The sequence below is a fragment of the Esox lucius genome, chromosome 2 (assembly GCF_011004845.1).
Source record: "Esox lucius isolate fEsoLuc1 chromosome 2, fEsoLuc1.pri, whole genome shotgun sequence".
NCBI lineage: Eukaryota > Metazoa > Chordata > Actinopteri > Esociformes > Esocidae > Esox > Esox lucius.
In genome coordinates this window covers 26,790,461-26,814,566 of record NC_047570.1, presented here as the reverse complement: position 1 = coordinate 26,814,566, position 24,106 = coordinate 26,790,461, and the positions used below count along the sequence as shown (strand labels likewise).

The following is a 24,106-nucleotide window of genomic DNA, read 5'->3' as shown; positions in this document are numbered from 1 at the left end:
TATTTATTATTACATATTATTGTTATTATAATTGTGGTTGTTGTTGTTATTGAGGCTGTTATGATTGATTTTCATGATAATGATGTTCTTATTGCAAATTAAGCAGGACTAAAAATCTTGACGTTGGCTTAGGAGCCTACACTGTCTCTGACCAGACGTGAGTTTGACCGTAAGGATACGACACAGATAATATTGACAAAGACCAGCTCTTTCAGTGAAATGAACGTACGATAATGTTAAGATCAAATTTGATCATGCCCACGTTTCATGAATAAGGGCCAGTGACCCCTATGTACTGTACCATGTACAAAACATGCTTCAGCCTATATTAATACAATTATTTCTGATGATCAAATACTGTGAAATCCTATCATTCCTTTATATTTTTTCTGATATTACAATGCAAATGTTCTACATATAGCACCTTTAAAGTAAATATGTTTAGTTGAGATTTAGGCAGGTATTCTAATACTTTGGTATGTCAGGATAGGTTTGAAATTATATGATAGTTATTGTAATTCCTGTCTGAATGTGATATGCTAATATTGGGTCGATCTGAGTGGCTAGCTAGGAGTTGTTAGATCATGTGATTGGAAAGCTGAAGGGTCTGGTTGTGATGGGTTGGTTGGCCAGGAATGGCAACCTGTTGTGGATTAGAGCTGGCACGATTTGAGACTCCAGGTTAGTTCTGTTGATGCATCAATAGTCATATGATGATAGAGACATGCTCACAAAAACTTGCATGCACACTCGCACACACAGTTTACATTTTACTATCCCTGTATGGAGACCCCCCACACATTATGTTCATGCAAAATGCTCCAATCTCTCACCTTTATGCCTAACGCGGACCCTCAAACTTAATCTGAATGTAGACTTTTACCCCAAGTGGAACTTTTAACCTAAACCCTAACTTGATATTAGCCTTTTTCCTCATGGAGACAATATGCTCCAATAGGGGACATCCTTTTTGTTGTATTATCATGCCTGAGATTTTTAATCCCCACCAGTATAGTAAAAAATAAACACATACAGAGAGGGAAATTATATTCACATCAAATGGGGTGTGAAACGTTAGTCTTTACTGATGGGGAGGGAGTCAGTAGGTCTAACAACACAGACTGAGTTGCATGTCTTCAGGAACATACCATTTTACATTTAATAAGAGTGCTGCTATATACTGTTTGGCAGTTGCTAGGAGATTATGTCAGATGAAACACTCAACTTGCCACATGTACCCAGTAACATAAGAAGCTAAAAAGCCCTGGCCAGGGATTAAACATATGTAGAATTAACATACTATAACCCCCATGTAAAGTCTATATGCTGCAAATAGAAGAACCCATTCACAATCCCAGTAGCACATTTAAATAAAGGCAAGCAGAGTGACTATAGGATAAGAAAGTGACAAAGATATAAAGCACACATTGCATCTGTTCTAAAGGTCAAACTGACCATGCAAAAAAAAAAAAAATTATGAATATGTTATTTACTTATGACCCATATTTTTGATTTCATTTATTTGAAACTGCAAGCATTTTGGCCATTTTAGACTGAGTTGCCAGGCCCAATATCCACTAAACCTAAGGCCACTTAGGCAACAACACCTGTGTTTAAGGCATTGTATTTTGTTCTGTGTTATCTGTGATCGTCTTTTTTTGTCTGTAAAAAATTTTGTTGTCATTTTACCTAAACTATATGTGGAAGCATGAATAAGCAGGGCCCAGCTGTAAAAGAGACCTTGGTCTCAGTCTGTGTTCCTTGTTGAAATAAAGGTTTGGTAATAATAATTTTAGTTTTTAGAAGGGGCTCACAGCTGCCCTGTAGTGTTAGTTATAAACAGATGTTAAAGGAATCAAACCAAATTGAAGTGTTTTGAGTTTTGATTGCATGTTGTACGTTATTGTATAGGTTGGGGCTAAGCAAGCAATGTAACTGAAATGACATTTTACACCAGTTTGGAGTTTATAAAAGAATATGACTAAACTACTAGGAAAGAAATGTAATAAAATATGTCTCTTGCTTAAAAAACAACCACATAAAATGGTGGCTTTGTTTATCGAAATCATCATCAGTATTACTGTACATATTTGTCTCACTCTAAGCATGGCTCCAAGGTTGATTAAATCTAAGAGCAGACAGCTGATAACTAGAATTAGGAATGCACCGATACTTTTTTTTCAGACCGAGTACAAGTTACTTATATTTGGGTGCCTGCCGATACAGAATACTGATACCAAGTACTCTCCACTAGGTAGGATTTCTTTCAGTAAATAAACACAAGTTATGTCCCCATAACATGTTGTGGACCGGGTTCTGGTGTTCCCATGATTCTCTCATCCTTTTCATTTGACAAAAAAGTCAGTTACATCACCTACACTCACCTAAAGGATTATTAGGAACACCTGTTCAATCAACCAATCACATGGCAGTTGCTTCACTGCATTTAGGGGTGTGGTCCTGGTCAAGACAATCTCCTGAACTCCAAACTGAATGTCAGAATGGGAAAGAAAAGTGATTTAAGCAATTTTGAGCATGACATGGTTGTTGGTGCCAGACGGGCCAGTCTGAGTATTTTACAATCTGCTCAGTTACTGGGATTTTCACAGACAACCATTTCTAGGGTTTACAAAGAATGGTGTGAAAAGGGAAAAACATCCAATATGCGGCAGTCCTGTGGGCGAAAATGCCTTGTTGATGCTAGAGGTCAGAGGAGAATGGGCCGACTGATTCAAGCTGATAGAAGAGCAACTTTGACTGAAATAACCACTCCTTACAACCGAGGTATGCAGCAAAGCATTTATGAAGCCACAACACGCACAACCTTGAAGCGGATGGGCTACAACAACAGCAGAAGACCCCACCGGGTACCACTCATCTCCACTACAAATAGGAAAAAGCTTGTGCTACAATTTGCACAAGCTCACCAAAATTGGACAGTTGAAGACTGGAAGAATGTTGCCTGGTCTGATGAGTCTCGATTTCTGTTGAGACATTCAGATGGTAGAGTCAGAATTTGGCGTAAACAGAATGAGAACATGGATCCATCATGCCTTGTTACCACTGTGCAGGCTGCTGGTGGTGGTGTAATGGTGTGGGGGATGTTTTCTTGGCACACTTTAGGCCCCCAATTGGGCATTGTTTAAATGCCACGGCCTACCTGAGCATTGTTTCTGACCATGTCCATCCCTTTATGACCACCATGTACACATCCTCTGATGGCTACTTCCAGCAGGATAATGCACCATGTCACAAAGCTCGACTCATTTCAAATTGGTTTCTTGAACATAACAATGAGTTCACTGTACTGAAATGGCCCCCACAGTCACCAGATCTCAACCCAATAGAGCATATTTGGGATGTAGTGGGACGGGAGCTTCGTGCCCTGTATGTGCATCCCACAAACCTCCATCAACTGCAAGATGCTATCCTATCAATATGGGCCAACATTTCTATAGAATGCTTTCAGCACCTTGTTGAATCAATGCCACGTAGAAATAAGGCAGTTCTGAAGGCGAAAGGGGGTCAAACACAGTATTAGTATGGTGTTCCTAATAATCCTTTAGGTGAGTGTATATTGATAGTTATTGTATCAATGTCATTCACAAAAAACGAACGTCGTTGTGCCATGAAATTAAACAGCTTTGTCAGTGTAAAATTCGTCTTCAGGCTTGCTAGCAATTGCTCAATTCTAATGACTCTTCCAAGTAGTACGTTATAGGCCCTTTTCAAGCTAATAACGGCCAGGGGCAAAGGCCATACAGTTCAGATGCTATTTGTGGTGGAAGCAAACTTCATAAGAAATCTTAGTCAGTTTTACACAATGCTTAGTTGTGTCTAGCTAAATATAAAAAATGATGTTAATGCGTGACAAAATGATGTAATGCTAGCTTACTATAAACAGTACGTACTTCATAATCTGCGAAGTATACGTACTTGACTGATTTGGCTGATATAGGCCTAGCCTTAGTAAGCCATTTTAACTATAGACCAGGACGACAAAATGCCAATTCATCCCTTGTCTACAACAGAATACACTAAGAAAACCGCAAAGAAGCAAAATATATTCAGCGCTATAGCTAGCATACAGTAAACATAAGCTAAAATTAGCAAGGCTAAGAATAATGTCGAACTCTGAGTATGCGCTGTTTTTATTGGAACAGGTCATTCTATTTTTCATATAAATATTCTGAACATCATTCTCTATCGGGCATTGGTGCGGAACTTCATTCTCTATCGGGCATTGGTGCTGAACCGCTTTCTGACCGGTGAGTAATTGCAAAATGCTGTACGTTTTTTTTCCTGAAAAAATCCAATGCAGCTTTAATAAGGCAGTATTCTCCCATAAAAATTACCATTACCATCAAAATCCCACATTATCAACAACCGACAATGGCTGGACATCGGGTGCAATGATCTCTGCGAGCTGATCAGCTCTTTCATTTTTTTTCTGCCCGCGGGCTGTCTGGACATTTTATTTTGCTTCTCCAGTGTTTGCTGCAAAGTTAGCTGTTGTTGTGGTTCTGCGCTGCTAGCATTAGCATACTCCTTGAACTCTGCGCTGTGTTGTTTCTAAAGATGTTTGATCAAATTGCTTGTGTTAAATTAGTGTTTTTCCTTTGCTCCTCTAGACAATTTAGCAGAGCAGAGCTTGCACTCTGCATACTTGTGTCATTGCTGACATCTCCATCTTCCCACTCTACCAATAAGAGTTCTATATTCTATACTTACGGTGCGTGATATCGGCATATTTCTAGGAGTACGAGTACAAGTACATGAGCCCAGTATCGGCCCGATACTGGTATTGGTGTCGTGCATCCATAAACAATGTATGACATTTTTTTGCGATGCACCAAAGTCTGAAGCCCTTTGTCTTTGCATCCTTGCTACAGTCACTACAACATTGAAACGAATAGTAGGTAACCTGGAAATAATGAAAACCGTTTGAACTTTCCCATTTGCTCTTAAGTGCCACTGAAATTAGGAAAAAGTAATGAGTATACTGAAACCAACATTACATTAACTCTGAAAACTCATTACCATTTTAAACAACATCTTCTTCAAGCTTCCCTATAAATAAATGTGTCATTTGTTGCAAATGGGAGGGGGGGGGGGGGGGTCATAAAGCGTCCAACATCCTACAGTAAGCGATATTAGTGTATATACTACGTATGTGCATTGCACACATAATATTAAAGTAAGCGCAGTTCCTTGTAGGGAATGTATGTTTTTCAAAAAGTCAGTTTTATCCCTCAGAAATAAGGACAACTTAAGAACAAATGGGTTTATGAGCCACAAATTGGGATATAGTTTCAGTAGCTGACTGGGTACTCACCAGAACAGTTTTTCCTTTATTAAGTATATGTTTCTTTGAATCAGGCAGCCTTTCTTTGAATATTTTTACTACAAACATTTGACCTGACAAGTTTTAATTGTTTCTATGATTTTACACAATTTGTAAATGGTTTCTCTCTTTTATTGTGATTATTCTTTTTTCAAAAAGGTTTTAATTGCAGGGCTCTGTAAACCATTCAGGCAACATGTGACTATGCAAAGTGCTATGCTTTCAACTGACATTTTAAAAACATTCCAGATAATAAAACAGTGATGATACTATATATTGGATCAAGAAATCTGCAATAGTTGAATATACATTTCAGATTTTGTAATAACCCCAACAATGAGTGTTCAGCCAAGCCTTTTCTTTGCACATTTGATCCAGTAGCCAGAGTGTTATGCAGGCTACATAAAGAATGGGGTGCCATTTTGGATGCATACACATTGCTGGGCTGTGACGGACTGACACTGCTCCTTCTCCAGTGTAATGTGACTCTAATGTAATTGTCTACTCAGAGAGGTCAGAGTTCTCCTGGGCTGTATCCTAAATGGCACTCTATATCCTCAAAACTAAAGCACTATATAGGGAACCTGGTGCCATTTGGGAAGGAGCCCTGTTCATCATTCATCCTTGGTATGTTCTGCCTGGACTCTGGCCAGACAGACCTGCAGGCCAGGGCTTATTTCACACATCCAGATTAAGACTATCACTCCTGGACCTCAAAACACTAAATGTCGTAGGAGGAGCACTTTGGACATAAGTGTTTTCTTGAAAACGTTAATGTGCTATCCTCTAACACTGGAATCAAATACTGTACACTTATCTTTCTTGTCAATGTACTGTGTGTAACTAAAATGATATGGAATACAATTTTTAATATATATTTTATTTTATGTGTTTGCATGACGCATCTACAGAATAATTACTTTATCCTTTGGGAGTTGTTGCAATGAGGCACGATGTAGATACAACTGCATATTATAACATTGGGGGTGGAGTTGTATGTTAACCATGAATAAATATTTAAATAACTGAAGCGTAATTTTATGCTCCTTTAGGAGAGCGCAAAGGATAGAAAAATCAGTGAATCAGATCTTTATCTCATCAACCAAATCAGCAGGTCAAAGTGTTATAAATCCGATCAGCACTCTCTAAGTGACAGAGCGGACAATGGCCAAGCATCGCCCAGGGTTGGGGGTGACATTGTCAGCAGGGATTACGTTGTCTCATTTGGCTTTAGTGACACCCTCAGGTGGTGCCTTGCGAAAGCTAACAGGTCAATCAGGGAAGCAACGCCCTTATCCAACTTCCTGTTTGCATGAACGATGTACTAAAAAGCAAAAGGATTTGGCACGGATGCATAGGGCATTGATAGGGCAAAGATAGGGCAAAGGGCACAATATTCAACTCTTCCATGTCCATTGGTAGTTACTGCAATGAGACTGGGTTTTAGGTACGGTTGAATATCACTAAATTGGAGAGGGGACAGAAAAAAGGGAAAATCTGGAAAGATACATTAAAATCAAATATCTAATAGATATCAGATAGAGATAATCAAGTGCTCAGTGTGAGTTGAAATAACACCAAAACCTATGTTAATCATGTTACTATCAACAATCCTTTACAGTGCTCTCTGTTGTAACACCTTCTGTAAAACATTTTAACCCTCTATTTTAATACCAAAGCCCTCATGTGACTATATTAACGGACATTCCAGTCGAAGATCAGATACGCATTTAACAATCAAACCTTTCTGTTCTAACATCTTCCATTCCAATACACTATTTGAAAATGCTCTATAATATTTTGTAAGACCTACTACTGTTTGCATAATCAAAGTCTCAGTGTGATGATGAATGGACACCAGGTAAAATGATGCACAGCCTTTATATAGCTATTGTAAAGCACTATTCACAATCTATAAAGGAGTCCTTATGGAGATGATTCATCTCAAAGGGTTATAGTATTACTGTAAAACCTGCAGACCATTGTGAGTAGTGTGATTGCACGTTGACTGGCCACTCTGACCGATATGACGCATTTCATTGTTGTCCTTTTTCTTTTCCTCTCCTGACATTGCACTATTACAAATGTTCACTGACTTGAGACACTACTGTGGGGATTGTAATTGGAGTCGGTTCTGACTTGTGGCTGTTTCAGTTTAAGTCAGAGAGAGTTTTGAATCAAAGAGCTATGTGCCTGGGAATCTGGGAGGAATATTGCAACTCAACAATCATATTAAACAGCTGAGTTTTCTTTCATGAAATGCTCCTTCTGGAATCGGGATGTTAGTTTTGTCATTCTCTCACTCTCTCTCTCTCCCTCAGGAAAACTTGATGTGCAAATCACTTTATGGGACCCTGGAGATATTTTTATATAATCACATTAGATGGGCAATGATCTGTGGGCATGAGCGAAAGATATGGCAGACATTTTCTTTTTCTCTAATCAGCTAATTACAGATTGATTACTAACATGGCTCACTAACCAATCAGCAGACAGGGCAGATGTCGTGTGGGCTGTCCTGAAAAGCTTTATCACATTCTGAAATAACTGTGTTTTTGAGAAATATAGACTTTTCTGTTGAATGTTCTATTTAACAATGACAAAAAGCAACTCATGTGCAAGTTTAGCCTTCTTAATGAACCAGAAAATCAAGAGAGAGGCAACATTGTCCTAATACATTGTGTCACTCCCAGTTTAATGTATACTTTATTTAAATAAATATTTCAAAAGTTACCTATTTTTTATGTTGCTGTCAAGTTATTTGGTCCGGGAATCGTCAGGGCTTACACACTGAAGCAACAGTGTCCTTTTGCTAGATAGCTGATTCTTTTTTGCCGGAAAAGACTGGCAGTTTGGACAAATGCCAGGTGGGCTTGTCCATCGTTTGCCCAGTGGACCTGTATAAATGGAGGAGTTTGTGCAGAACAATTATTGTTTGGCCAATAATGGGGGCTTTGAGGTAATAAATGTCTACACACATAATGCCCGGTTGGTTCTTGCCATAGAGGCTGATATGGCCAATCAAAATATGCCACGACATACAGAGACTGCTGCTTTGTAACTTAGAATGCACAATGGACTGTGCCTAATCTATACTGTGGATATTCAACCTTACCTTTTAACTTTTTTGGGTTCCTACTGAGGTCAGAGGACCTCTTTTACAAGTCAGATCTTTTAATACACTGTATGAATCTTTATTGTAGAAATGTTTAATTATATACTTCACATAAGGAGATGAATGGTTCATAAGTGAGGTTTTATGGATGCGTTTATAATAATAACAGATGACACTAAACGTCTTGGATACACTGCGAAGACCACTGTGAAGATGACTATATAACCGTTACTGTAATTTACTATAACTGACAACAAGGTTGGATTGTGTTCAACTATATGTTTTTCAGCAGACACTCTATGACGGAGCTGTGAGTCATACTCTCTCTCTCTCTCTATCTCACTGAGGAAGGCACAAGCCCAAATGTCTGTGCATGTTTCCTTTTAAACATATGGCAGGAATAAACAACACATTATATTATGTGATTCTTGGCATTGATCATTTCCTACTGTTGTCAAGCAGTAAAATATAAAACGCTGGGCTTTCCCTGTGCAATCTGTGCAATCCCTGCTGTGTGTGTGTGCGCGTGTGTGTGAGTCAGAGGAGTGTGTGAGTCAGAGCTCAGTATGAAAGGTTGTGACATATACTCTACAGGCTTCACAGAGCCTCAGCCCCACCCTCCCACCATTACTATAATCTACAGCCCTGGTAACACTACTCTTACTACAGCCTTTTAGTCCTCCCTCCATCTCTCTCTCTCTCTCCCCATATCGCTTTATCTCTGTCCCCCACCCTCACCCCCCTTTATGTGTCTCTCAGTCTCCGTCTCGCTTCCTCCCTCTCTCTCCGTACCCCCCCCCCCCCCCCACCATTTATGTCTCTTTCACTCTGCATCCCTCCATGCCCCCCCCCCCCTTTTTCTACCTCTCCTCCTTTCTTACTCTCTATGTGATTCTCTGTCTCTCTCACTCCCTCTCTCTTTTTGTCCCTGGCTTTTTCTTTTTTTCCTCTCCTTTTCTCTCCCTTTCTCCTTCTCTCTGCCTGTCTCTCTCTTTATTTGTGTCTCCCTGCCTGTCACTTGTCCGCACACCTGAGTCACAGCCTGGCTGCTCTCTGTCACCACATGACTACTATTGATGGGGGGAACATGGCGATCAGTGTAATATCACGCCCCTTGGCATCAAGTGCATAAGCGTGTTAGTGGTTAATGTCAGCGGGGTTTCTCTGTGCGCTTGTGTGTTTGTGTGTGTGAACATTTTCAGAACAGTGATAATAGCAGTAATAGCTCCACGCCCTGCCACGGTCCTAGTAATCAATAGCATAACACACCCACAAAGTCAGATCTATATGATGTATATCTACATGTTTGATCTTTGTGCTGTATATCTACATGTCTGATCTACAATTGGTTGGATTTACCATTAGCAGCAGAATTTCAGTACAATTCAATCTATAAATGGAGTTGGTGAATGGAGGTGTTTCTGTCTGTGATAGTGTTTTTTGTTCAGAAGGGGGAGATCTACCTGTACTGTATCTACTACTGTAACTAAGAGCACATCTGTCTGTACACTCTACTAATTCAGTCTACTACAGGAACTGTAGCTGCTAACCTAGATACACTGGGTCACTTCCACACAGAGTGAGAAACAAGGTTAATAGTGTAATGCTCAAATACCAAAGAATGTTACATTAGACAAGCGAAACACTGCCATAACACTCAATTAACACTGGACCCTCCCAGCTCACCCCCCTTTCCGTCTATAATCCCAGCCTTGCCTCTCTTAGTCGTCTTGAATAAGAACGTCTCTGTGCCTTTTCCCGCTGTGACATACGGTAATACGCTGGTGTGAAACCCACTCTGAAAACAGCTCACATGACTTCTCACTGAAAGCAAAAATGTAGCTTGCAAAATTAGAAAGTGGACTGAGGTAAAGACTGTAAAATATGTGCGATCTGCAGATGTACCAGTATTTGGCGAAAATATAAATCGACCTACAATAATCACAATGATGTCAGCATGTCGTCGGACAATGTGTACGATGTCAGAGTCTCGGGTAATGACTCCATCACAGGACCACTGGACCACTGAGGTCCACATGAAGCCTGTGAGCTGCGAGGGATGGGAAGGGAAGCAACAAGAAGGATAGAACTGACTCACATTCACATGCATGCTGTCCCTATATACTGTACAGACACACTCACACACGCACACACAGCCCCACACGCACGATTCATACATACCTGATTAGTAAATGCCTAGTGCAAGCCGAACAGTGGCTGACTGCAAAATCCAGTGTGTGTAATCTCCTGGGAGACCGTGGTGCGAGAGGAGGGGAAAAGAGAGACGGAGTGTCGGCTGAGCAGAGCGGCGGGGAGATGCGGCTAGCAGCTAACGTTTCTTCCCTCCGTGTGCTGGGAGGAGAGAAAGAGACGGAGAGGTTCCCCTTTTAATGCCACGGCTCAGAGCATCGTGTCCCTCTGACCGGCAGCGTCTACATTCCACAGTCTTCCTCACTTCCCACTGCAAGTCTGTCTGAGCTCCACGCACACTAGGCTGTCACACGCCTCTCCTCCACGCCTCCGTCCGCGGCAGTTGCCGTCGGGCTTATATTCTACCACTGTTTCCTTCCTTCCACCCTCGGTCCTCTGGTTCTGTGTGCAGATGTGGTGAAGGGACGCGTGTTCTTCCTCTCAGCACGTATTCTTGCTGCTTGTGTGAGTGGCTTGGCTCATCTAACACACATCACCTACACGCCCTCGGCACGCGGTGCGTAGCCCAGGGGACCCAGCAGACAGAGAGGGGGAGGTGGTAGGGCTCCTGCCCGGCTTTGGTGCCTCCTGCTGGATTGCAGAGCGTGTCAGACCCCCTCAGATGGACTAACGGGGAGGTGAGGGAGCAGCGGTGTCTCTCTCCCTGCTCGCTGCACTGGGCTGACAGGAATGAGCTCACAGCCGCGGATCGCACACACGTGACAGCAGTGAGGGGGGCGGGGGGGGGGGGTGAGCTGGAAGCTGAGGATGGCAGAGGCTTAGTGTGTGTGTGTGTGCGCGTGTGTGTGCGTGATGCAAGGGAAAGGGGTTTTGCTATATCCCCTACAAACACACACACATACAGAGAATCATGTCTCACTCCCCTTCATAAATGTAGCAAGACCTCTAGTCAGACCAACAGCATTCTACTAGCATCCATCATCTGTCTCTGCAACTCTCCCATCCCCCTCTCCGTTTCTGCTGCTCCCCGCACACACAGACACACACACACACACACACACGCAGACACACACACACACACACATCATCCAATTATGTCTCTCACCGGCTTTCATCATACATGATTGCTAATTTCAAATTCCGTTTATTCATTGACGAATTATGACATTTTAAATATTATCATGAGCATGAGATGAAATGTAGGAATTATATTCTTGAGATTAATATGTTATTCGACATTATCCTATTGCATTATAATGGACACATTTGCAACCGACAATTGCTAAAACGTGTATGTTTTTATGTAATTTCTTCATGGGTCGTAAACTGATTCAAATAATACCAGACAAGCTCTGCTATAGTATTCAGTTCTATAGTATCTTTCGAAGCCTGCCTTGGTTTCAAGACAGTTCACATCGGATCGACTTCTGAATTAGACGTTTGTCCAGCAGGGTAAAACGTCCATAACTGTATGACTTGAAAATTGGCCACTATGGGCTACAATCAGCGCTGTTTCAAATAAATAGGCTGCATTAGGTAGACGGGTGGTTATCTGGGTTGTGGACAGGGATGGTGGATGGACAGCTAAGCAACAGACTCTAATGCAAATGTCTCTTAAATTCCAATCCATTAAGATACAGATTGTTTTTGCATAAAGCCTACTTTAGACCTTAAACCTGTAACTATACCGGTCAGGATTTTATACCGTACATTATTTCTAACACTAACCTTAAGAATGAACTTAACACAAAGATGTTTCTCTTCTCCCCTTTACCTATACACATTTATTTCCTACCTTGATAATCATCAAATACCTATGTGAGTATTTATGAACCTATTGCTGATTCAATCCCCAAAAGCTGGTGAAATCTTTCTTCTTTTTCTTTCCCTCCCTCTCTATCTCTCTCTCTTCAATGTAAAACTCTCCGTCTCTTCTTTTTCTCAAATTCAAATGTCTGTCAACCTGTTCACCCTTTTCTTGTTTTCTGCGCATTCAGAGTTCCTCTCCCCCTCCCTCTCCCTCTCTGAGATGTTGTCATGCTATCTTTCCACTGGCCACTAATTGTCTGGCCTTCCAGCTAGATCACATTTTCTCCCCCGGCCACATAGTTCCACCAGACAGGGAGAAGGGGAGGGAATGAAAAGGGAAAAAAGGGAAAGACAGAAGGATGTTAAGGTGATGTACATGGCTGCTGCACACCCCCTACTGGTCATAGAAGGAATACAAATAAAATGAAAATGTAGCAGCAACAAACCAGCCAATCAATGTTTATTTTATATTGTTCAAATAAGAGTCTATATGTTTACATTCAATAGAAACAAAATGCTTTGAAAATAGTTAAAATGCTTCTGTACATGCCTATGACTGCTGACTGCTTAAATTTGCGGATGGCAGGATCATTTATTGTCTTTATTGGTAAAGAGATTTCTCCTCTTTTCTGTATATATAACCAACATCTCAGGCTCCTCCTTGTAGTGGATTCCAGCTCTCTCCAGGACGGATAATGTGTTATATTTTGTGTTCATCTGTTGTTGTTAGTAGTGCCATTTGCTAGCAAGGGGCCATCTACTTTTAAGTGCTGTCTGCTCATATGTTCCAGCTGATTGTTGACATGAACTAGGATCAAGAGACAGACACTCTCTACCACATGACTTCAATTCTTCTAATATAGTGTCAACCTGCCTGCACAACCTTTGTGGAATTCCTGGTCTCCAGTAGCGTTGTTAGTCTGTCAACAAGCTGCTCAACAAGCCGCTCTCTAGTCATTTAACTTTTTGACCTTGATGGAGACATGGATTAGTCCAGAGAACACCGCTACTCATGCTGCTCTCACTTCATCTGATTATGTTCAGGAAGGATCTTGTCATCATGGTGGTGCCGCAGGGCAACTCATTTCTTCAGATTATCTCCAGATGGCTTAGCGAAAATGGAAAATGTAACTTCCAGAAGACGTGTAATCCTTTTACTTTTTCCTCACCTCTTTCTATTCTTCTGTCTGATGATCAAGGGATTGTCGTATCGTCAAGTGGCCGCTGGTTCCACCATAATGAAGACAGCATGGAAGAGTAGAACCACGCAAGACCATGGTGCTTGCCTCCGAAGTAGGAGAGGAATGCCGCTCCCTGCCATCAGGCAATGCCTAAACCCTGCACACGTGCCGCAGAATTTTGTTTTGCCACCTTTGGTGTCTTGGCCCTAACATCCATCAAAGCATGTTAAAGCTCTTCTCTGTCCTGGCACTCTAGGGCTGAAACCAGCTCCAACTAAATTTCTTGATCCCTTTTATTCCCTTTGCTGATAAGCTACAATAAGTAAAAATATACTTAGTTATCCCACCTACAGTCTAAAAGGAAAAGGACCTTAGAGGATCTCAGAGAATCTTTAGATGAAAACCTGACTCAACTGTTACCCCAAAGGGTCTTCAAATGTTTTTCAAGCAACCATCAAGCAATCTTTCACAGGGTACCTCAGATAACTTTTAGGGGTTCCCACATAGTTTAAATTTAAAGAACCTCCACATGTTCTTCCAGGAACCTTCTCTTTTTGTATCTTATGAATGCAGTAACTGTGAAGTCACTCTGGAGAAGAAATTGCATAATGACTTAAATATATTGTTTATGAATTTGAAAGCAGCAGACTGATTCAAGTTGTGAGCAAGATAACTCACCAGAAATGCTCTACCCACAGGGATTCTATAACAAACAAAAGACAGAAGATCATCTTGATACACATGAATAATCACAAAGGGATCTCTTCAAGGTTAAATAAACACATAGTATTATTCATATTTGACCTAAAACAAACGTCAGTACGACAACACTAAGGTCCACTTCCAAAAGCCACGGCTAGATTATACATACAATCAACCAGAGTAAAACAGAACAACAACAAACACACATCAATTATCAAAAAACTAATCAAATAACTTCAGACAGCCTCCCAGCAGTTGAAATATAAGTCAAAAGGGGTTTCAATTAAGGCCACTTGAAATCAGATTACAACAAAATTGTATTATAGTGATGCCATTTTAATGCCATCTCTACCATATAGTTTCCTCTGCAACAAATACTAACACACTAAACTCATCTCTCTGAGCTATAATGCTTTATTTAATCATTCATTAATGCTCAATTGCATTGATTCCTGACAATCTTTAATTCTGGGAAAGAGGGCCCACCTTTTGTTGGACATATGGGTCTCGAAAGACCATTCTCTTCCTCAATAGTGTGCAGCTAATTTGACTAGGCCCTTCATCAATTAGATTTACTTGACTCCTTTGTATTCTCCTTCCTCTTTCTTCTTTTGAAACAGGTCGAAGGTAATCAAGGAGAGGCCCTGAAGAGTTTGAAAGTGGACATATACGCAGTTGTTTGAAATTAGACTTGTTCTCCATTTGCACGTCCTCAGGCAAATGCAGTTTAGAGGGGTGTATTCTTAAATAATTTTGGAAGGTAAAAAAAGGAATGTTAGTCATTTTACAGATCAAATTATAAGTGCCTCTTTGTTATGAAACACTTGCCTACTCTCCTCTGTCAGGGGGTACTGCATAAAGTACCTCTGTCAGGTGCAGATTTCAGAGCGTTACTACAGTGTAATACACATGACTGACAAGGAAGGGAGGACGCCTGCATTTGCCTGCTAACAAAATGACACTCTTTGACCACTCAACCACCTATTATTTTCCAGGTCACCGAGGACTAAAGTTAGAGGAGGGATGTTTTTCTAATTGATTAAAGGCCCTGGATAAAATGGAAAGAAATGCATGACATCCTGGAATGCAAAACACTCACAATTTCATAGAATATAAAATGCAATGTCTTCTGTCCACTGCCCCTCTCCCACCACCCCCCTTTGCAGCAAATCCCAGCAAATATTAGCGGGCTTGGACGTACACTTCAGATCGGGCCATGCCTTGTCGGCGAAGATGTTCTGCGTCTTATCACACTGCTTGCTCAGTCAGTACCCAACACGCTGTTCTGCGTCTTATCACACTGCTTGCTCAGTCAGTACCCAACACGCTGTTCTGCGTCTTATCACACTGCTTGCTCAGTCAGTACCCAACACGCTGTTCTGCGTCTTATCACACTGCTTGCTCAGTCAGTACCCAACACGCTGTTCTGCGTCTTATCACACTGCTTGCTCAGTCAGTACCCAACACGCTGTTGGAGCGCCCATCTGACTAACAACCATACCTTGTTGCCTGGCGCCTGACCCTCAACAGGGTAGCTAGAGCACAGTGGGCCCCTGTCCAACCATCCCTCCCACCAACCTAAACAGTGCTTATGCAATTTTCAAACGTTGCAGTGGCATACTGGTAAACCCGTGTGTCACTAAGAGGCTTTGCTGCTGCTATACATTATTCCTATGACTCTGACATGACCTGGGTTCAAACGCTTCTCTTCGACTCACCCCTGCCACCACATCAGGTACTTCAACCAGACACACACACACACACACTCCCCGTGGGCCCTACGCTCAGTGAGCTCTCCTGACCTATATGGGGACAGAGTCAGAAAACAGGATCACTGCCCCAGGCCTACAAACCTCTCCCTCTACAAATGAATACACACCTCAACCTTAACACTTTCCATCTGGGCGTAGAGGAGCTGTGTGTGTGGGTGGGGCTGTGTGTGGGTGGGGCTGTGTGTGTGTGTGATGGGGTTGTGTGTGTGGGACGGGGCTGTGTGTGTGGGATGGGGTTGTGTGTGTGGGTGGGGCTGTGTGTGTGTGTGTGTGATGGGGTTGTGTGTGTGGGATGGGGCTGTGTGTGTGGGATGGGGTTGTGTGTGTGGGATGGGGCTTTGTGTGTGGGATGGGGCTTTGTGTGTGGGACGGGGCTGTGTGTGTGGGATGGGGTTGTGTGTGTGGGACGGGGCTGTGTGTGTGTGATGGGGTTGTGTGTGTGGGTGGGGCTGTGTGTGTGTGATGGGGTTGTGTGTGTGGGATGGGGCTGTGTGTGTGGGATGGGGCTTTGTGTGTGGGAGGGGGCTTTGTGTGTGGGTGGGGCTGTGTGTGTGTGTGATGGGGCTTTGTGTGTGGGATGGGGTTGTGTGTGTGGGATGGGGCTTTGTGTGTGGGACGGGGCTGTGTGTGTGGGATGGGGTTGTGTGTGTGGGACGGGGCTGTGTGTGTGTGATGGGGTTGTGTGTGTGGGTGGGGCTGTGTGTGTGTGATGGGGTTGTGTGTGTGGGATGGGGCTGTGTGTGTGGGATGGGGCTTTGTGTGTGGGAGGGGGCTTTGTGTGTGGGTGGGGCTGTGTGTGTGTGTGATGGGACTTTGTGTGTGGGATGGGGTTGTGTGTGTGGGTGGGGCTGTGTGTGTGTGAAGTCAAGTCAGTTTATTTAAAAAGCACATTTAAAAACAACCAAGTGCTGTACAAAGTTATGGAATCTATCAAAACATACAACAATAAATAGAAACAAGAAACAAACAGTTAAGTTAAACACAAATGTTCCTAAACTGACTCGAACGCCAAAGAATAAAAATAAGTTTTAAGACGTGACTAAAATGTCTCGGTGGTGGGGGATGACCTGATAAAAATTGACCGTTTATTGCACAGTCTAGGGGCCACAACCGAAAAGGCACCATCACCTTTTGTTTTCATCCGAGACTGTGGAATGTTTAAAAGGAACTGATTTGACAATCTAAGAGGCCTGGTAGAGTGATACAGCATAATGAGATCTGAAAAATACAATGGAGACAATCCATGTAATGCCTTAAAAGCAAGTAATAGCACCTTAAAATCGATTCTATATTTGACTGATACCCAGTGAAGAGAGGCCTGTATAATGGAGATATGGTCCCTCTTCCTGGTACCAGTCAACAATCTAGCAGCTGGATTCTGGACAAGCTGCAAGCGTGAAAATGATGAGAGACAAATTCCAGAGTACAAAGAATTGCAATAATCAGTTTGAGACGATGTAAGTGCATGTATTACAGCCTCCAAGTCCTCCAAGAGAGAGGAAGGATTTTAGTTTTGAAATAGTCCTCAGATGAAAAAACAGATTCATTTTTCAAAACTGTGGGGTGGTGTGTGTGTGTGTTGGGGGGGGGGGTGGGTCGGTGGGATGTGGTGGTGTGTGTGTGTGGGGGGATGGGTGGGTGGGATGGGGCGGTGTGTGTGTATGTGTGGGGGGATGGGTGGGTGGGGTGGGGCGGTGTGTGGGTGTGTGTGTGTGTGTGTGTGGGGGATGGGTGGGTGGGATGAGGCGGTGTGTGTGTGTGTGTGTGGGGGGGGATGGGGCGGTGGGATGGGGCGGTGTGTGGGTGTGTGTGTGTGGGGGGATGGGGCGGTGTGTGTGTGGGAGGGGGGTGGGTTGGTGGGATGTGGGGGTGTGTGTGTGTGGGAGGGGGATGGGTGGGATGGGGCAGTGTGTGTGTGTGTGTGTGGGAGGGGGATGGGTGGGTGGGATGAGGCGGTGTGTGTGTGTGTGTGTGTGGGGGGGGATGGGGCGGTGGGATGGGGCGTTGTGTGGGTGTGTGTGGGGGGGGTGAATGGGTGGGTGGGATGGGGCAGTGTGTGTGTGTGTGTGTGTGGGGGTGGGGTGGGTGTGTGCGTGGGATGGGGCGGTGTGTGTGTGGGGGGGGATGGGTGGGTGGGATGGGGCAGTGTGTGTGTGTGTGTGTGTGTGGGGGGATGGGTGGGTGGGATAAGGCGGTGTGTGTGTGTGTGGGGGGGGGTGGGATGGGGCGGTGTGTGGGTGGGTGGGGATGTACATGTGTGTAGGAAGTCTGTTTTATTTTTTACTTTAGAGATTTCTTTGGTACTGTATCACATTCTGTAATGATCAATTGCACCTGAGGAAATACAACTTCCACAGCCTTATTGTGAACCTTATAGCAGATGAGCACAAAGCGTCCTTTCTTCAAGTTATCTGTGGGAACCAGCTGACTAAACGAATCCAACTTAAAGTTGCCATAAAAACAGGCCGCCCATGGAGTGCTTCCTCCTAGCTATAAACCAGGAGCTGAAATGGCCATGCCAGTGTGGCCCTGCACAGATGCTGTCACCAAACCCACTACGCAATGTAAGACATTAGCAAGATTTTTAATAGCACTTGAATGAAATGACAGACTACTCTTTACACACTCAGTGCAATTTGTTTTGGTTTTTTATCAATTATTGGCAAATCAGCTGATCTGAATATAATTAGGATGTGCCAATAACCTAATCTCTCAATAAAGATTATTCTGAATTTTCTTTTAAAATTGTTTGGCAAAATTGTTTGGCTCATTACTGAGCTGCCAGCTACATGTAGCTGGTGATCTACCTGTTGTAGACCCCTAATGAAGCCTTTACTTTAGTGTGGCATGTTAACACAACTAATCATGATGTTTGAAGCGTTCTGCAGATGTTGCTAAGCGACACATCCTCGCTTACCTGATCTGTCAGACAGTTTTCATTTCTCTTTATTATGTTAAACTTTGGTAATCCACTCAAAAGGTCTAATTTCTCTACCAGGTAATTTGGGATTGTAACTTGCCAAGCTCAGCAGTGCTTCGTTACTAATTATGTACCAACGAATGGGTTTTTTCATATCTAATGTATAATTTTGGGATCCATATGGGTTCTCCTGTGGGGACAGCAGAAGGACCCTCTTGGAACAACTTTTTTTCTAAAAAGTTGAGTGTACCCTCAACACCCTCTTTTATCAGTACAAACATTTATTGTTCAATACCATACTGACATTCAAGAGTATTAGCAAAGTTTATATATTGCAAACTGTGGGGGAACCCTTTATAAGTTCTTTCAAAGAACCTCCGTGATAAAGGTTCCTCAAAAAAACATTTGAAGTATATTTTGGCGTAGATGTTTGAACAGTACAGGAAAAAAGAACAATATAAAAATGTTCCTCCTGAAAACTGTTTGTCTTTAGAACTTCACCTGGAGACGTTTTGGGGTGAGTCCAGCCATTGCAGTAAGGACTCTTGCACCCAACTAGACAGCCAAATAAATCTCTGACCAAAACAACCTTCTGAGTAATGCTTCAAAACTAAAAGTAAGCTGAAAATATGGTCTACCATTAGGTCTAAAAACTGAAATACCCCTTTAAAATGTGTATGTGTGAGTTTTTGTGCGTTTATTCTTCTGTTTTAGGTAATTGCACAGTAGATATGCATTGCTGACATTTGCCAGTAACAGCAGGGCCTGTGAAATGTCAAAGATGGCAGAGCATCTTGTTTTAATACTGAGGAATCCTTCAGCATGTGCACAAAATGCACCCATGTGCAATCATGCCAGTACACACGCTGTTCAATGAAAACATTAAGCAGTGAACCATTTCATAAAAGCTAATAATGAAAAATAACTTGAATTGGAACATCTTTAGAAAGGTTGAAAATAAAATAATTTTTTACCAAATACAATTCTTCAGAGAACAAGTTAACTACTGTCTTTCAGCATGCATATAGAGAAAGGTGTCTGCCAAAATTGCCCTAACATTGTCCCGACATTGTCCTGACATTACAAAGCTGGTACATAATAACCCCAAAAGAATTAAAGCTGTTATTGCCGTGAAATATGTCTGTACCAAATATTAATGACTGGGGGCAGAATACTTATACAAAAAACATATTTCCATTTATATTTTTATTACAAATATTACAAAAATGTTGAATGTGGTATTACAATAGTTGATGTTGAGTTTGAGGGTTTTAGAATGAAATATCAAACAGAATAACCCTTTTATGTCAAATGTTTTTAGTATTATGAGAGAATTGGCCAGGCCTCTGAATACATTTTCAAGGCACACTATACATGCACACAAGCGTTTACTTGAAACAACCTGTATAAGTAACACACATTTAAATAATAACATACAGTATTAATTGTAACCATATTCAACACTAGGCAATAACACATTTCAATTGCATATGAAACTCATATTGTAAAAAACTGTTCAGTAGATTTTTAATACATTTCAAACATAATTCTATTTTATTTCCACCTATATCTACAAGGAAGCTTTTAGGGCTATTCTTTTACAATTTGACAATGGCTGTGTGAACTTTGATGAGCCAAAACACACCTGCTTGGTTTTTGCCCATTGAGTCATTCACTTTGAATCTGGGGCTCCTTGTACCTCATTCTTTTAACAGTGTACTTGCTTTCAACTGGTTTTACTCTACAGTGTCTTTTACCTGTCTGATTGTTTTTAGATGACAAATGTGGGGGCACTTTGTTTTTTAACACAGTAACTCAAATGAAGTAGCTCCATTGGTTATGTGTGGAGTGGGGCGGTAGTTTGTAGAAACTCAGTCATTCTAGGTAGGTGTATACTTTCTGCGGTCTGTATGCAGTCTTTCACTGCCATTTCATCATTCAACATCGGCATCAACCTGGAGGTAAACTGACAACAATTATTGGAACACAAATAACAGAGAACGAATAAGGACTTGGGTTGTGACAGTAGAAGTGTTGGCGTTGTCAAAGAATTACAGGGCAAGATCTTTGCTCTCTTGGGCATAGTGGCAGATGTGGGTGGAGTACTGAAAGTGAGAGTACAGTTCCTGATGTAAAACATAAAAGCTACGATCATAAATAGAAATGCTCAAGTAAGAATAAAAGAGTACTTGGTAAATAAGTACTTGAGTACTACTTACAGATGTAGTTGTACATTGTAACACTACAGAAACAGTTGGTAGTGTTTCACCTGGAACATTTTCGACGGCTTCCTCGTCTCTATCGTGGGTAACCGTCCTGTAGCAACAACTTGTCAGGTTTTTTCCAATGTTGTTTCCACCATCTGGTATCAAGCCGGCTTGACATTGTCCCATTAGAAGCAGGTTAAATAATCTACCGCTAAACTGCAGATAATACAAAGTTCCCACGTCTTAACAACAAGCAGTGGTCTTGTTTCAGTCCCAGGCCTAAAACAGAAAAATGCATAGTAATATACAGTGTTGATAAAATGTCTACACACCTCTGTTAAAATGCCAGGTTATTGTGATGTTAAAGAATGAGACAAAGATAAATCATGTCAGAACTTATTCCCCCTTTAATGTGACCTATAATGTCAACAATTCAATTGAAAAACGAACAGACATTTTTGAAGGGGTCTATATGCAGTATGAAGGCATTCCTTTCCACCTAATGAACATGCTCTCCACACACAAATAGGGTTTCTGAAGTTTATTATTTTGGTCCCTAATATTTTATGTCTGTAATGTCTATGTACTGGTTTTGTAATGTAAGGTAGGCAAATTCTAATGTTTTCTTTTGCCTATATACTGATTTTTTCTTGAAGTGTCCAAACCCTGGGAGACTAGCGTTCCGGATGGTGTCAGCTGAGGATCCAAGGAAACTAAAATAAATAAATAAACACACATAAAATCCAACAGAAACCCAGTCCATTCAATCTAAATGGACATATAGCCAATAAGATTTATGGATTTGAATTTCAGCCAAAGCCACATTGAACCCAGACTGGCTTTTAGAAGACGATGATGCCAGTTACTACCCCTGCAATACTAAACACCATACCTAGCTACCAATGAAAGTAAGATTACCACTAAACTATAATTTGTTTGATAATATTTTACTATAAGACACTGTCACTAGCTAGAATCTGCCATTGTAATTGAGTATTCAGTATATAATAAAGCACTTGTAGCTTATATGTACCTCTAAATGTATTTCTGGGAAAAATATGAACAGAAACGTGCACTGGCCGTGGTTGTATTACACCCAAGCAGGAAAACAACATTATCTCGTACTTTGCATATTAGCACCTGGGAGAGGGAATAGACATTACTACTCCAGTCCTAGGGAGATATGGGAAAAGGGGTGATACAGGGAGGAGAGCTCAGGGGAGTTGAGGAGCTGGATAAGGGGAGAGGGAGAAGATAGAGAGAGAAGGCGAGGGAAATTAAGGAGAGAGGTAGTGTAGGGAGGGAGAGGACTTGGCAGACATGGAAATGGGAGAGGTTTAGAGGGGAGAGGGAGAAAGCGGGGAGAATAAGGGAGAAAAGAGACGCCGGGAGGGGAGCGAAGTCTGTCTCTAGGGTCAAGACGGGGCTATAGGAGGAGACAGAGGAGGAATGTGGAAGGGATGCATCACAGCCAGTGCTGACCCTCAGTCCTGAGTTCTCCTGCTGCTACTGCATTGCAGATGAAACCCTCACAGCCCTGCCACACTACAGCCATCGACATCAGGCATAACTCTCAGCCATAAGCCCTTAAAGACCCAGTGCGGTTAAAATATTCATTCCAGGGTTTTCTTCGTGAGATTTCTTTTCTGCTGAAATAATCTAATACTACGAGTATCCGTCAGGTTTTTCTACATGGGTGGCGAAGCTCAACTTGTCATCCACACAAACTCACATATGACGAGGTACTGTGAAATGTACTCTGGTGAGATACACCGCACTTCAGGGGCAGTGGTTGCGCACAATACAGGATTATTGCTTGTAAGTCAACACGTCGTGTACATGTCAAGTCCCCACGACCTGGTGTATCTGGGGATGACTACAAGGCCCTTAAGTATATGAAGAGGACACGGCAGTGATATTAGGACCAAAGACTTACAGAGGCCAGTTGCGACCCACTTCTCTGAAGTGGGCCATAATGTGTCAGCATTGAGATACATTGGTATGGAATAAGTAGAACGTCCATGTAAAGGATGAGACTGGGAGACACCTCTGGAGAGAGTCCTTGTGGATCCAGGAACTAAAAGCTCTGAACTTTGATAGAAAACCAATCCTGTGATCAGACCGTACAGAGTATGCTACTGCAGTTTCACAGCAGCTACGGTGGGCTCAATACCCACTGATGACCCTCCCAGCTCCACCCACCAACACTAAATGAAAACAGAGGAACAAAAGGGAGGTCAGAATAGCAGGGATGTCGCAGTACTTCACTGTATCCATTATCATGTTTTCAATTCTATTCTAGATTAGGCTTACCCTTTTCTATAGCCAATGAGTGTAAATGCAGGATCTGAGGGTGAAGGCAAAATGTTGTTTGTTTCGTTTGGGGAAAATAAACCACTGGGAGAAGCTTGTACCGCTGTGAGGGCACAATGTTCTTTCCCCACTCAAACATGCTTGTTTCACTACATTTGTGAGGACTTTTTTGTGCTAATTAAAAATCTGATTTTTTCTTACCATGAAAGTAACCCTAATCATAACCTTAACATGAAAATCAAAACCATGATACTAACTATAAACCTAAACCAAACTATTAACCCATAGCCATAACCCTAATTTAAACTTTAAAGCTATGTATAACCCAAATCCTAAAATAACTTTTTCGATTGAAGACTGGCTTCTCACATTGCCATGGGAGATCATCCTAATGAAGACTTCTCGTTCTCACAAGTATAGTAATACACTCACACACATACACACACTTGCAAGCAAGCACAAACAAGACTAACTATAACACTGCCCCCCCAGGCTAGCTTTAATACATGCACACCAGGCTAACTTGACCACTGGCATACCCGGTTAACATTAACACTTGTACCCAAGGCTAAATTTGCAATGTGACCTGATC

General features: G+C 42.0%; 1 protein-coding gene across 5 annotated transcripts in view; it reads right to left on the bottom strand.

Annotated features, from left to right (window-relative positions):
- Positions 1 to 24,106, bottom strand: part of LOC105022641 (protein unc-13 homolog C) — a 151,006-nt gene that overhangs the window by 111,861 nt on the left and 15,039 nt on the right. For 4 of the 5 annotated variants that reach the window (XM_010891248.4, XM_013137480.4, XM_010891251.4 and 1 more), the window contains exon 1: positions 10,641 to 11,325. The exons of the other annotated variant lie outside the window; for it this stretch is intronic. The gene's annotated coding sequence lies outside the window, so the exon portion shown is untranslated. Of the gene's footprint in view, positions 1 to 10,640; positions 11,326 to 24,106 lie in introns of those variants that run through there. 5 annotated transcript variants of the gene reach the window in all.